The sequence below is a fragment of the Rhinoderma darwinii genome, chromosome 5 (genome assembly GCF_050947455.1).
Source record: "Rhinoderma darwinii isolate aRhiDar2 chromosome 5, aRhiDar2.hap1, whole genome shotgun sequence".
NCBI lineage: Eukaryota > Metazoa > Chordata > Amphibia > Anura > Rhinodermatidae > Rhinoderma > Rhinoderma darwinii.
In genome coordinates this window covers 316,562,483-316,578,635 of record NC_134691.1, presented here as the reverse complement: position 1 = coordinate 316,578,635, position 16,153 = coordinate 316,562,483, and the positions used below count along the sequence as shown (strand labels likewise).

The 16,153-nt window shown below is 39.0% G+C and overlaps 1 long non-coding RNA gene across 1 annotated transcript in view; it reads left to right on the top strand.

Moving 5' to 3' along the window:
• LOC142652078 (uncharacterized) overlaps positions 1–16,153 on the top strand; it is a 137,447-nt gene that overhangs the window by 17,799 nt on the left and 103,495 nt on the right. Inside the window, exon 2 of the long non-coding RNA XR_012847768.1 lies at positions 9,003–9,048. This is a non-coding gene — a long non-coding RNA (uncharacterized LOC142652078). The remainder of the gene's footprint in view (positions 1–9,002; positions 9,049–16,153) is intronic.

Below are 16,153 nucleotides of genomic sequence, written 5' to 3'. Positions count from 1 at the left end.
AATTATTATTAAATCAATGTCTTATGTGTTTTCAAGCATGTTTTAAATTCATGTTTATTTAAAAAAAACTTTTTACGATACAGCTTCTATGTATTCTGTATAGATAGAATCTGTATCGTTCCCTCTCAGCCGAATCTAGCTAAGATCAATGACATCTAAATGTCGGAGACATGCAGGACTCGCTCTCAGTGGAGCCGTCCGTTCAGCTGAACTGACGGAATTGGCAGAGAGTGAACAATAAAGCTTTTATGTATAGAGGATACATAGAAGCTGCATCGTAGAAAGTAAACCTTTTTTTTTTTTCATAAAAGTGAATTTAAAAGTTGCATTGATTTAATAAATAATGCGACCCCTAAACCATCACATGCCAGAATTGCGGTTCTCTTGTGTTTGAGACTTTTGTCTTATGTTTAACTGCAACCTCTGCATTCCCTAAAGCTGTGGCACTGTTTGTTCATAGAAAAATGCTGTGTATGCCTATTAAAGGAGATCGAAATATGGAAATAATGAGGGGTTGAGGCTTACTGTCTGATGCCTTACTTGGAAATGTTTCTAGTGGATGTTTAAAGCATAAAAAAGATGACCCATTGACCAGGGGAATAGTAACATTCCACACTGTCCAATCAGTGCTGACATTGTCAGACTGTATCGGAACACATACTATTAACAACACCCAATTTATGAATTTATTTCCAGGAGGAATAGCAGAGGGACGGCATAATGCGAAGTTCTAAGAATGGATGCCCCAGAATTATTATTTAATGGGAAATATAAGTTACTACTAAAATAGACATGTCAGGAGAGCTAAAAGGTCCTCTATAAAGCTTGAAAAGCATTTGTCCTGGCACACTGCGCATGCCACATATACCCAGCCCTCTTTCTTATTTAATTTTCCACCGCAGTAAACGGGCTAGATTCACCTTTTAGTACAATGCCCGGCAGAAACAGCAAGTCCACCGTTTTAACCAGTAAGATGATTACTACATTGTATCTGGTTTTTAGAAACGAGGCTCCTCAATGTTTAATCCTAATGTGCATTATGCAAGGATTCAGTTTATGTAGTTTCTGATAAACCCATTATAATTTCCTGAAGATTTATTTTTTACATTCAATTTATTAGGAGGTATTTAAAAAGTTCTCCAACAGCCTAATCGTTTTCTGTCTAATATAAAAGAAAATCTTCATAAACAAGCGTCTCTCAACAGTGTATAAAATATGGAGGAAGAGAGCCAAATGCACACTTTACGCTTCTTGATACATGTCATCAAGACTCAGTGGAGAGCGGACAACGGATTCCTCCAGCTCTTGTGCTGTCTTAACCTTCTCATTATAACTCAAAGTAGACAAAACAAAGCAGACTAAGGTGGAAACTATTGCAAAATATGTCATTAAATATGTGGGAACATTTGGCAACACTCATATTCTTTGGAAATACAATAGTGGAAATATTGACTTATTAGAAATGATGCAAGAGATAAACACAAATTGCTTCACCATTAATAAGACTCCGAAAGATAAGAGCATCTGGTTGAAAAAAACCAAACAGTGTTAAGTATTTCGCTCATAACTTTCCTCTTCTGTAGTTTGTGACACTCGGTTATTTTACGAGGAACACAGGGTAATTTATCCTGGCAAAATGCATTTATTTAATGAACTTCATGAATATAAGGCTACACGAACATGCACCAGTTTTACTATGTTTTAGCCAAGGTTGTACGCATAGAGCGGCTCAGTTATTCGGGCAGTGGTCTCCAAGCTGAGCTCCTATAATGCATTGGAAGTTGCAGTTTTTCCTACATCATATTACTATACAGTGACAGGTGTAAAGACGACCCTTCCAGAAAGCAAATCACCAGAATAAACGCTGTGTAGGTCGAAATGCTGTGAGATTGCGGCTCTGAAGCCTGCAGAATTGTGAATATAGCGCTGGACTATAATACAGGATACTGGCAACTTAGGCTAAGTTGACATCTCGTTTTGCGCACACGTTTGTGGTATACGACGATGTATACTTTTTTAAAGTTACAAAAATGTATGCATTTGTAACATACTCTTAAGTTTTTTGTAGTATACGTTTGTGTCCGTTCTTACTTTTAAAAACATACCTTTTTTTGTTCTTGCGCTAAATCAAGCTTTGTAAAGTCAAGATTTCCCATATATGGTGACAAAAAGGTATTAGTTTTATGTATGCAAACGTAGGGTTTAAGATTGCATACGTCGTCCATACGTCACCATTGACTTCAATACAGATAAAAACGTATACATGTGGTATAATTTTTGGAAGAGTACTGACAAGCATACTAGACAACGCTTTTCAGGACATGGAAAAAAAAACATGGAATGTAAGCACACAAAACCTATGTACAAACTACATGCAGAGTTTAGTGACAAGATCAAGGGTCCATCTGGGTCAGTAACAGAGAATCGAGAAGTATCAGGAGCGCGACTCCATGGGGTATGTAGAAATGAGCAAAGAATGCTTAAAGGGCTTTGATTTAAACCTGACACCTTTTCTGAGTACTTGGTATCATCACATGTGACTTCCCACAACCTCTTATGTGACTGGATCTGAGCCACGGCTTTCTCGTGCTGTTTAGACAGTGCTGGATCGGGGACAGGTTAGTATCCTGACAACCTATCTTTGTTTTTTTTTTTGCTTTATTTATCTCCGAGAGGCAAAGGTCCTCCGAGAAGGGCAAACTTGTTCACTTATGTTTTTCTGCAGGGATTCCTCATTACACTTGTAAACAAATAAAGAACAAGAATGTAGAGAAATAAGTATTATTATGTAACACCTCATTTTATTGCTACTTTGAAGCTTTACCAAATGGAAATATGTGAGATTTCAAATAGAAAAATCAAGAACTTGTAAACTGTAAAATTTCACTGTAATGCTTTAAATTTTCACAAGTTTTCCACAGAATTGTTTCCATGAATCCAACAAGAAAAGGTCTTATTTATTTGTAACAAAAACATCAATTTTACTGTGCATCGCTGGCAGCCATTGTAGTATTTGTTATTTATTAAATTTCTTCCCATACATTTTAAAGTTACCGTATCAACACTTATAGAAACTATTAACTTTTGAAAACCGTTTAGGTTAAATCTTACTTTTCATACAGCTGACACTATTTATTGCTAACAACCCTGTACAAATGAAAAGCAAACAGTAGTTTACAACTTATTACTTCCATTTATTAAGAAATAAACATTTTTAGACAGACCAAATAGAGAAACGAGACTGAAGCAGACATTATAGTTTTCTTTGTTTTTTTTTTTACATGTTAAAGGTTTTGCATTGACTTTTTTTTCCTTTTACTATACAGAAGGGGTGCCAAAATTTTAAAAGGTTTATTCTGGACTAGAGCCATATACTGAGAAATGGGGTGTATTATACCAAAACAGCATTGTAGACCAGTCTATATGTCTATTAACCTGTTGTCACTATTGAAGAACCCAGTGATGTCATCCATACTTTCCATGCTGTTTGGTTAAACAAATATAAGGGCTGGTAAGAGCTTATATAATGTGCGCTTTCTAAAATGACTTTGGCATATATGATGGATATGGAGGACATCATGCATGACACACACAGAATCCTCAATCTAGATGCATTTTGTCTCCTACTACCTTTTGAAGCATGCCAGATTTCATAACCATCCCTAAATTTAGGTCCAGCTAAGACAGAGGGTCAATGAAAACATAAAAGTATTTCCAACCCCTATAGAACCAATATCAATGATACTTTAGCTTGGATCCTCTTGGATGAGGACCATAAGGATTTAAAAAAATATTCATCATTTTGAACCCAAAATTTGCTGAGAGTGATTGACACTTCCACTCCCATACAAGTAATGCCTTTAGCATTAGGGGAATATTCATCCAGCCTAGAAGTTTGTGAAAGTGGCACAACGAGAAAATAAATAAACAACATAAAGGTGCTTATAAAAAAAACATTCTTGGTTGCATATGTAAACCATTACTTCATGTAGTCGGGGTCTTCATATCTTGTGGTGATGGGGGCTATAGATTTTGAATTAGCTGTATACGAGTTAGAGTAAGTGACACCAGTGGTCTTGAATGTATAGATACCCACAGGGCCATAGAGGATTGGCTTGCATGTCTCTACCCACTAAAAATTAGGAATAAACCGTTGTTTAGGGGGACCATGATGGAAGCGATGATGTTCCAATAAGTTTGGTTTCTTTCAAAACCTTAAGTGGGGGGCTGTTTGGTTCCTCGGTTACTCTCATTGTACTACATAAAATAAAGAAGACCTCCAGACAAAATGTTTTTGTTTTCAAGCTCCCCTGACAAGTTGTCCATCATAATAGAAATAATATTATACATTGTATGAGTTCACAAAAATGCTGGTCACTTTTCAGACCCATTCATCCACTAGCCTAGAAACCTAATTTGAATATCCCTACTAGGCTAAAAGGAAAAACTTTGACACCTCACCTTGTGGACAGGAATACAGACCTAAACATATAGAAGTGTTTCAGCAGCAGCCTGGAGTTGGGCTTTCATTTAAAGTGTCCTTCCAGGTTTACTGATCAAAAAAGAAAACTTTGTTACATGCAGTTCCCTGAATTTACTATTTGTTTAACCTGTGACCAGAATGAAAAGGCAAAATAAATTCCACAGAGCTAACCTTTAAGGCCTGTTGACAATTTTTTTAATGTTTTTGGTAGTCTATATTTTATGGAGTGCACGCTAGATAGTCTATATATACTGTTGAAAAGATGCAGAAGAATGCGCTTCTCCTTGTGGTCACTCCTCCAATGACAACAGTGTCGGGCCGGGGCATAGCTATATGGGGTGCAGAGGTAGCAGCCAAGCCCTGGCACCTGAGGGGGGCCAATAGCCCCTAAGCCGCATTAGAAGACACCAATATTATAAATGATATATGATAGGTGGGGGCCCTGTTATAGATTTTGCATCAGGCCCAGAAGCTTAAAATTACGTCTCTGGTGTCGGGCTCCGGTACCTTGGGCCCACCAGAGGAAATTTATTCTTTGGACCACCCTTTATCTATACAGAAACATGTGCACAGCGACTTTTAATTGCATCATAAACTTGTGAATCAACCTATAGATGACCCTAGTGGCAAGTGATCGGCTTCAAAATCAGCTCCAAATGTTGTTGTTTTTTTGCTGGAACTTGTGGCAAATTATTATGTCGGAGCCTGGACTCGTATAGTATCGGACTGGCCTCACAGAGGACTATATATCAACAATTTAGAAGTACACATATGATTCCTTTAAAACCACAACATGTCAGGTTCACTGCTACATTATACGGGAGAAATGGTCATGACAGCTAAGGAAGAGCCAGCTGCCCTTTGTTAATTTTCTTGCCACATATCAAAATCTCTTCCCGCACAATTAGAAGAAGAATATGATCCTTTCAGTACCTTCACGTTGAGAGTACATATATTACACAGAGTGCCATATATTGTTAACTGCTAGAGTTTTCTTTAAAAAAAAAAAAAAAAAAAAAAAAAGGGCATGAAAATTAATCCTGATTATGTTTTGGACATGTCAACATCATTTAGGAATTCATGGCAAACCAGACAGCAGCCCTGTGTAATATCTGGGAGGATGAAGAGCAGGCCTCTCGTTTTATGTTAATTTTGTTAATTAGATCCTGATTTATTTCCAGTAAACTTTGCCTAACAGGTTTCCTGAGATGACATTCTTGTATACCTTTCCCTTGATTTTAATTCATTAATTTTAGTTTGAAAATGTTTAACAGTTACTTCATCTTTCTGTTAACTATTCCCACAGTCTTACTTTGGTACTAAAGTGGATCTGTCCGCTCTCCTGATATGTCTGTTTTGGCAAATACTTGTATTCTGGTGCATCTTTACTTAGTACTCTGCGTTGTGGCATTCCTCTGTTATTCCTCCTGGAAATGTATGACTGAATTGACAACTAGACGTTAGCAATCCTCTTCTCAATAGGGTATGTCTGACTGTCTTCACTGATTGGATAGTGTCAGAGTGTGTAGGGACGCTTGTTATTGATAATGGTACTACTAAATTGTCAATTTAGGCAAACATTTACAGGAGGATTAACAGAAGAATAACACAATGCAGAGATCTAAGTAAAGATGCTCCAGCATTGTATAGGCCTGGCATCCAAGGCCAATGGACCGAGTACAATGAATGTCCACATGACCACAAGTATGCCAAGCAGAGCTGCAATAATACATCATATTGCGTGGTGTGTACACGGTCATTGCATTTGGCCACATAGAATGGTTTTCTTTTCTGACAACTGGTTAAATCAACCATACAAGATGGCAGACCAAGTAGGCTTACTATTTGTTATGGCAATCTGAGCAAGGGAATGATATAGCTTGAGCTTCTGATTCCTCTTATCTGTTCAATGCTCATCTAATGACATTCTAAGGACATTCCTTTGGGTTAATTTTTTTTAAAGGGTTTATACAAGAATGACTTTTATCGGACATCCACTGAATATACAATAAAATTGTGTCCAGTGAGGATCTGACCTCTGGGAACCCCAGTGATCCAGAGAATTAGGAAGCCTAGTGCCCATGGGATTATAAATCATATCAACTAACTAGAAATCTAAAATAGCACTTAAGGCTCTATTCACATAATATTTTGGCCCTACGTTTAGCGTGTGCACCGCATACATGCTAAATGTGTTCATAGGGCTCCATTGTCAGATGGAGGCGAAAGGAGTGTCTTTTTGGCCTCAGTCTGACTAGCATATTCCAGTAGACCACAGAAAAAGTCATGATCTCCCACAAAGCCTTTTTTGACGTATCCATTAAACGAACCCCATCATAGCTATATTGGTGATCGATACCACTGTTAGGCATCCGTCACAGCCTAAAAACATGGAGAACATAACCTTATAAATAAAAACACGTGGACACTGTATTAAATGGAAGATAAATTGGCTACGACCTTCTTTATTAAAGATTAGATAAATAATTAAAAACTCACCAATAACTTAAATGTTAAAATTATTATAAGCTCGGTTCCAACCTGAAATTGCCATTTACCTGTCTACTCACATGGCGACTGGGCAAACGCCAAAGCCTTCCCCAGCAACCTGGGTCACATAAATTACATTTTTACACCAATTTCTAATGTTGCAATCCTGACCCCTTATCTGCCCAAAAAAAAGGAGCGGAAATATGAGTTTATTTCAGCTGAAAAATTCTGCAAAAATGACCAATAATTAGAAAGGATCCACTTTCCTTATTGACCCTCCATTCTCATTGGTGTAGTGGCCACATATCACATTATCGAGATCGGTGAGGATTCCAGTGTTTGGACGCCCACCAGTCAGTTTTATGGCATATTAAGTTGAACATATCGTGCTTCATGGCAAATCCTCTTTTTTTTTTAAATATAATTTTTCTTTATTATCATAATATTGATTAAAATACAGAACGGTGAGCATGCAATACACGACAACATGTAGTACTTCCATTTACATAAGGAATAATTACCAGCCCTCAGCCATGGGATCTCAAAGTATCTCAAACTCCTGATTTAAAACCATGTCCCGCACTTCTCCCTATCAAAGATCCTACTACAGATACACTCCTATATATCGTCCTTGTCTATCTTAGGGCTAGTTCACACAGAGTTTTTTGCAGGAGGAAAATTCCTCCTGCAAAATCTGCTTCAGGCGTTTTTTGCACAGTGGTTTGCCAAAAACGTGTCAAAACACTCGTCGAGGCATTTTTTTCCATCTCCCACTGATTGAAATGGGGTTTTGGAGGCGGAAACCGCCTCAAGATAGGCGATGTCACTTCTTTTTACCGCGAGGCGGTTTTTCCGCTCGCGGTAAAAAACAGCCTCCGCCTAACATTGAAATCAATGGGAAGCATTTTCGGCCATTTTTTGATGAGTTTTGCAGAGCGGTTTCCGCGCCAAAAAACTCGTAAAAAAACTCTGTGTGAACAGGGCCTTACAGTATTGTAACCTTAGCTCCCAAACCCCCCACCGAAAAGCAAGCCTCTGAATGTTGTTACGTGGCTGACGCCATCCACAACGACTCTAATCCCATCCCAAAAAAACACTAACAAAAAACAAACAACATATCCATCTCTCTCTCCTCCCCTCCTCTCCACATATTAGTACATCCAACATCCTACCTATTGTAACCAGCTTCCCCACAACTCCTCAAACTCTACCTACTGTTTTCTAGGTAGTAGTTTTTTTCATATCGTAGCATCCGCCTCACATTTTTTCTCCAGCAGTTTCCCGTAGGTGGATCCTGCTTGATCCATTTAAGCATAATGGTCTTACACGCCCAATATAACAGTTTCAATAGGACTTCTTTCTTAATATCCCTTGTACCCTTAAGTCCAATACTCAAATAACCGGATCCCAGGGGATTTCAACCACTTATCTCTCTACAATTTCTTTAAGGATGGCAAATCCTCTTTAATTGTAATTTCAACCCCCCCCCCCCCCTCAAATAACCCAAATTAAAAAAGCGCCTTTAAATAAAACCTTAAACCAGGAACATGCTGCGTGATTGTGTTTTTTTCCTCTGCTTCATAAATATTGCTGTTTATTGCTTTTACAGTTTGGGACAAACCCATATATTGTCATCACTCCCATCATCCCTGGCTCCACTGGGGCTCCATGCCAGCCATTGTATTTGATTACTTAATAATTAGGTGTTTTATAATATACAATGCTTTCTTACTATAGGGTCTAGTTGGATTATATCTCAGGTTTTCCAATCATTGGATAAACAGAGGATAAGAGGGAATGTGTCACATCAGTTTCAGATAGCACTGGATTTTCCATTCGTTTTGGCTACGTTAAGGGCTATTTTTGTTCTGAAAGTGAATTTTAAGCTAGAATTATGTGGAGATATTAAATGTAATCCTGTAAATCATAATATTATTTTCTGGTAAATGGGATAAAATTTTCCTCATCTTCCCCAAGACAAGAAATGACCCAATAGATTTTAATTATTCATTCTCGGATTTTTCTGCAGATATTTCCACAACGATCTATTACTCTGTGATGCTATACTGTTCATAGTAAGTACAATAAAGCAACTATATCTTATTAACTCTGTATTATATTACATTGTTTATTCTCTTATAAAGTATCATGGAGAGAACAAAAGACACAAACAATACGGTGCAGGTATATCAATCACTGCTTACCTAGAGGTCTGCCCTGCACATATCTGTATGTATGCAAGAAAGTGCACATATTCAGTGGTTGAATATCTGAGACATTTTAAAGGAGTTTTCCCATAAACATAATTTCTCACCTATCCACAGTATAGGTGATAAATGTCTGATCGGTGGCGGTTCAACCGCCGGAACCCCCTCTGACCTGAGAACAGGTGTCCCAGAGTGCCTTATGTGAATTGAGGGGTACTGTGCATACTCGTCCACTGCTCCATTCACTTTCTATTGGGCTACCGGAGATAATGCTTGTACATAAAATCAAGCACACAGCCATGCAATCTCCATAAACTAACATTGGTAGAAGTATTAGTTGCATTGAAGAGCACCGTAACAGTTTGCGAAATGTCTGATTTGCCCTGGTCAAGTGCTAATATTGTGAAGTGGAAGCATCTAGGAGTTACAACATCTCAGCCACAAAGCGGTAGACCGTTTAATTAAACTCACAGGTTTGCATCAATAAGTTGCATCAATCAATACAGGGTTTCAGACTGGAAGTGACATCAGCACAAGAACCGTGGGTCTGGAGCTTTATGAAATGGGTTTTCATGGTAGAGCAGCGGCACACAAGCCTAAGTTTACCGGGCACAATGCTAATTGTCAGCCGGAGTGGTGTAAAGCCACCGCCACTGGACTCTGGAGCGGTGGAAACGTGTTCTGTGGAGTGATGAATCTAGCTTCTCTATCTGGCAGTCTGATGGAGGTATCTGGGTTTGGCAGGTACTCGGAGAACGCTACCTATTGGAGTGCATAGTGCCTACTGTAAAATTTGGTGGAGGAGGGATAATAGTCTGGGGCTAAGTTTTAGGGTTTGGGCTAGGCCCACTATTTTCAGTGAAGGGTAATGTTACTGCTACAGCATACCAAGACTTTTTACACAATTGTATGCTTCCAACTTCCGTTTGGGGATGGACCTTTCCTGTTCCAGCATGACTATGCCTCTGTACATAGATGTGAATAGAGCCGAACACTGCTACATTTATTGCCTAAACTAATCATAATTTTAGGTATGAGAATAAAAAATAATTTTCCATTAACCAAATGCAAATGTAGAAATAGATATAATATTACCATCAGGAGATACAAACATACAACTTCATGCAATGTACCAGAAAACACAAACCTGTTTTAACACTGCTTAAACAATTGAATGCATCCTATATTTTATGAGAAATGGTTGTAAATGAAACCTTTTAATATTAGACATTTTCCTGAAGGCTTTAATTTGATCTACTTGGGTTATTGAACTCTTGGCTCCTCGGAGGATAATTCCGATATGTTTTGCAGGAAGCAGGGAGTGTGGATGGGATGCCGTTATACCAACACTCGATCCTTTTCTGGCAATTATTACGATTGCCACATCTTAAATTTATTACACATTAATTTTCCTTCTAAGCTGTATGCCGGATTTGCTGGGATAGTGTTGCTCTAGATTGCTTTCCACTTTATTAATAAACACATCCTGCACTAAAGATCTGAAATGTTGGGCTCGATGGTTTAATATTTACTGTTCTTTGTATTAAACACTAAATGTTAAAGGAATCATCCAGGAAAAACTGATACAGTGGGTTATACATAGTGCAGGACCTGAGGGGCCGTTCATGACCCAGCGATTCAAAAAACACCAAAGATATAGGTCATACACGCCCCTCGGGCCCTGCGCCACGTATAACAGTATCAATTTAATTGTGAGCCATATGGATCATTTGTTCATTCAATAACCTAGATGGATAAAAAGACTGCTATTGTCCTTCATGCCGCAGCAATGTTTTTTTGTATTCTTTATCAAATTTCAAGAGCCATAACTTTTTATATTTCCGTCTACATAGCAGAATGAGGGCTTTTTTTTTTGCGGGACAAGTATTTTTTAATATCACAATTTTGGGGTACATACAAATCATTCTAAATATTTTTATTGCGGTTGGAAAAAACTTTAATTATGCGATAGTTTTTTTGGGGTGTTGTTTTTACGGCGTTCACCAAAATGTTAACTTTATTTTGAGAGCAGTACGATTAAGGCGTCACTAAACGTTATCGTTTTTTATGTTTTACTACTTTTGCATCAAAATACTTTTAAAAAGAAATGGTTTGTTTTTGTATCGCCATAATCTAAGAGCCATAACCTTTTTTTTATTTTTCCATTGACGGAGCTGTGAGGGCTTGTTTTTTGCTGGATGAGTTGACGTTTGCATTGGTACATAATTGGTACATAATTCTTTTTGATCGCTTTTTATTCAGTTTTTTTGCAAGGAAGGATAAACCAAAAAATGCAATTCTGGCATTGCATTTTTTTTTTCACGGTGTTCATCATGGGGCTTAAAGAGGCTCTGTCACCACATTATAAATGCCCTATCTTGTACATAATGTGATCGGCGCTGTAATGTAGATTACAGCAGTGTTTTTTATTTAGAAAACCGATCAATTTTGACCAAGTTAGTCCTATTTTAGCTTTATGCTAATTACTTTATTAACAACTGTTTTACTTTTTGATCAAGTGGGCGTTGTGGAGAGAATTGTATGACGCTGACCAATCAGTGACCAATCAGCGTTATACACTTCTCTCCATTAATTTACACAGCACATAGTGATCTAACTAGATCACTATGTGCAGCCACATACACACACATTAACGTTACTGAAGTGTCCTGACAGTGAATAGACATCACCACCAGCCAGGTCGTGATGTCTATTCAGAATCCTGACACTTCGGTAACGTTTGTGTGAGATTTACAGCAAGGCAAACATAATTTAGCGAGATTACGCTGTAAACTGTCATTTAAAACGAGATTACGCTTGCTGTGCTGTAAATCTCACACAAACATTACCGAAGTGTCAGGATTGTGAATTTACATCGCATCCTGGTTGGTAGTGATGTCCATTCACTGTCAGGACACTTCAGTAACGTTAATATGTGAGTAAATGACTGCACATAACACTATAATCTGTGTAAATTAATAGAGAGAAGTGTATGACGCTGATTGGTCACTGATTGGTCAGCGTCACACACTTCTTTCCACAACGCCCACTTGGTCAAAAAGTAAAACACGCCCAGTTGTCCATTAAGAAAGTCATTAGCATAAAGCTAAAATAGGTCATAACTCCGTCAAAAATGATTGTTTTTCTAAATAAAAAACACTGCTGTAATCTACATTACAGCGCCGATCACATCATGTACAATATAGGCCACTTCTAATGTGGTGACAGAGACTCTTTAAATAATGCGATCATTTTATAGTTTGGGTTGTTACGTACGTGTGCGTGTATATATAGAGTCCTTAATGAATTAGAATATCATCAAAAAGTTAATTTATTTCAGTAATTCAATTAAAAAAGTGAAACTCATATATTATATACATTTATTACACATAGAGTGATCTATTTCCATCATTTTTTTCTTTTAATGTTGATGATTATTAATGAAAACCCAATATTTACGGTCTCCGAAAATTTGAATATTGGGTAAAAATCTAATATTGTAGTCTCATGGTGTCACACTCTAATCAGCACAAAACACCTGCAAAGGTTTCCTAAGCCTTTAAATGGTCCAACAGTCTGGTTCAGTAGGCTACACAATCATGGGGAAGACTGCTGACTTGACCGTTGTCCAGAAGACAGTCATTGACACAAGCCACAAAAGGACATTGCTAAAGAAACTGTTGAGGGGAAGGAATAAGTGTGGTAGAAAAAGGTGCACAAGCAACAGAGATAACCGCAGCCTTGAAAGGTTTGCCAAAAAAAGGCCATTCAAGAATCTGGGGGAGATTCACAAGGAGTGGACTGCGGCTGGAGTCAGTGCTGCAAGAGCCACCACACACAGACGTATCCAGTACATGGGCTACAACTGTCGCATTCCTTGAGACAACGTCAGAAGCGTCTTACCTGGGCTAAGGAGAAAATGGACTGGTCTATTACTCAGTGGTCCAAAGTCCTGTTTTCAGATTAAAGTAAATTTTTGCATTTCATTTAGAAATCAAGGTCCCAGAGTCTGGAGGAAGTGTGGAGAGGCATCAATCCAAGTTGCCTGCGCTCCAGTGTGAATCTTCCACAGTCAGTGATGGTTTGGGGGCCATGTCATCTGCTGGTGTTGGTCCACTGTGTTATATCATATATATATATATATATATATATATATATATATATATATATATATATATAATAGAGAATTTTGAGTTGGAAATTTTTTTTTTTTTCTTTTAGTTTATATTTTTGAGGAGAGGACTAGACTGTGATAATTTGTTTGCTTATATAATAGACTGCAATACAGTGTATTACCCCTGCCAGCATAGCACTAACTGACATCCTATTAGGCCCTGACTCTGGCATTTCTTAGGCCCTTGGCTGCCATAGCAACTTATTGGCACCCTGTGATTGTCACAAGGGGTGAAGGGGGCTGAGAGGAAGGCCTTCCCCTCTGTCTAACCATTTAGAGGCCTCGGTCAGCATTGACCGTGGCATCTAAGGGGTAAATGGCCACGATTGGAGTTATCTCCGATCCCAGCCATTAGAGCAAGGTATAGGCTGTATAATACAGCTGGCACCCGCAAGTCAAGGCATGAACACAACCCCTGTGCCTGCCCTATCACCAAGACGTAACTTTGTCATTTTGCAGGAACTGTGAAGTTCCCATTAAGTAACTGTATGTCATAGGGTGGGAGGGGCTTGGAGAATGGGGTGGGATCCTCCCCAAGGGGCATAGCTAGAGGTAGTGTTTCGGGTGCCAGGAGGGTTTTACAACAAGCTACTCTGGTATTGGCTAGGGTATTTATATAAGGGAGTAAGGCAATAAGCCGAATTGTCCCAGATGAAGGAAAGCCTAGTTTCTGTCCCCCTTTGCCTATAAGGCCCTCGTGTAGCTGCACAGAATGCACATGTGGTATGTCCGCGCCAGAAATATTTTACTTTTCAATGTATATTAAGGGGCAGGGGCTCAAATTAATATGCTGCCTCCTGGCCACTTCCTGATTATATGGTTGGGAATTACGAAAACAGCGTAGCTCACTGTAACTCCAATAGAAGTGTATGGCAGTTACGAAGCTGCGTAGCACGCGAGCTACACGGTTTCCGTAACTGCCATTAACTGCTATTGGAGTTACAGTGAGCTACGCTGTTTTCGTAATTCCCCCCCCCCCCCCGACCATATAATCAGGAAGTGGCCGGGAAGCAGCGGGAGCCGAGAAAGGTAGAACAGGGTTTAGGGGGCCCAGTTCTAGAGATAGGCGCAGGTCCCAGAGGTGGGACCCGCATCTATCTGTCATTTATGCCATATCCTGTGGATATGCCATAAATTTCCCTGATGGGCAAACCCCCTTAACCATACTCCTCTGCAAGGGAATTCGCCTTTCCCATGTTGTGGACCTGACCACACATAAGGCTACAGGTAAAGTAAAGGAAACAGAATCCAAATACATTTATTTGTACAATTCCATAAGCAGCACAGAATTTCCTATGATTTAGAGCTTGACATTTGTAGATTATCCATCCGCAGACCAGGTGTTTCCCACACAGCAATCCTAAACTTTGCAGATTTTCCATAGACATTCCAAACATACTAACTCTACCGTATCTAAATAATGAACATGCAAATCCCTAAATGAAGGAAGAAAATACTACCAGGTCTGCACCCTTTTTTGTATTAAGCTAATTGGTTTTGAAAACCTACCATGGCAAAAATGGTTACAACATTGTTTGGTGCTACAGGCGTTTTTGACACACGACGTCCCATATGGGTTAGTAGGCTTTTTTTAGGACTTAGTGGCATCAGCTAAAAGTTACAATGTAAACAAGTCTGTGCTTGCTCTTGTGGTATGAATCGACTTCCAAACTCATGACTGGATCATGTAGCTGTATATTTAATTGAATAGAAACCAGCGTTATACAATGACATCACTAGCACCTTGGAGTACAACCCTGAACATATCTAGCCTAAACATATACTGTCTTGTTATTTCTAACTCATTATATGTTATTCCAGTACTGGTAACAGGAGTTGTCTGAAATAATAAAAAAATGGTCGGCTTGTTTTTTTCCAGAGACAGCACCACCCTTTGTCCATAGGATATGTCTGGTATTGCAGCTCAACCCCATTCACTTGAACTCTACTTCTGGAGTCACAAAAATGTATATGACAGCAGAGAAGTGTGCAATCTGTATAATTAAAAGAAAAACACCTGAAAGGAGATAAAGTATATGATAGCTGTAAATAATTTTAATGTCCATCTATTAGTTGGAAGTCACAGAGCTAGTTAAACGCGATAAAAAAAACAATACGTACCTGTTAAATCCCAGCAGCAATGGTTCTAAAAAGAAAAACAAAACAATACATACCTGTTAAATCCCCGACCACTCCATCGACGATGATCCGCTGGTCCACCGCCGGTCTTTGTTTACTTTTTCAGGAGCGATGATGTGCCCTACAGGCATTTGATCGCTGCTGCTAAATACTGGTCTTAGCCAACATGTGCCATACTTACTGGCATCACTGCTGAGGACAGGAATTGGCTCAGTGCTGGGATTCCGTTGCAGCGACTTCATCTCAGATTTTTCCAACAAAGCCACTCTACAATAGTCCGGTGCCTTCATTTAGGGATCGACGGGGGTCTTAGAGGTCCTAGCGGTCCTAGCAAAATACCATAAAATTAGATGATGGGAATAACCCTTTAAGGGTATGTGCACACACACTGATTACGTCCGTAATTGATGGACGTATTTCGGCAGCAAGTACCGGACCGCACACAGTGCAGGGAGCCGGGCTCCTAGCATCATACTTATGTACGATGCTAGGAGTCCCTGCCTCGCTGCAGGACAACTGTCCCGTACTGAAAACATGAATACAGTACGGGACAGTTGTCCTGTGCACATACCCTGAGGCACTTGTGGATCTACAATATGCCTTTGGGTACCATCTGGGTGGGGATTTTGGAGCAATTAGCCATTAGCAGAATTATAACAG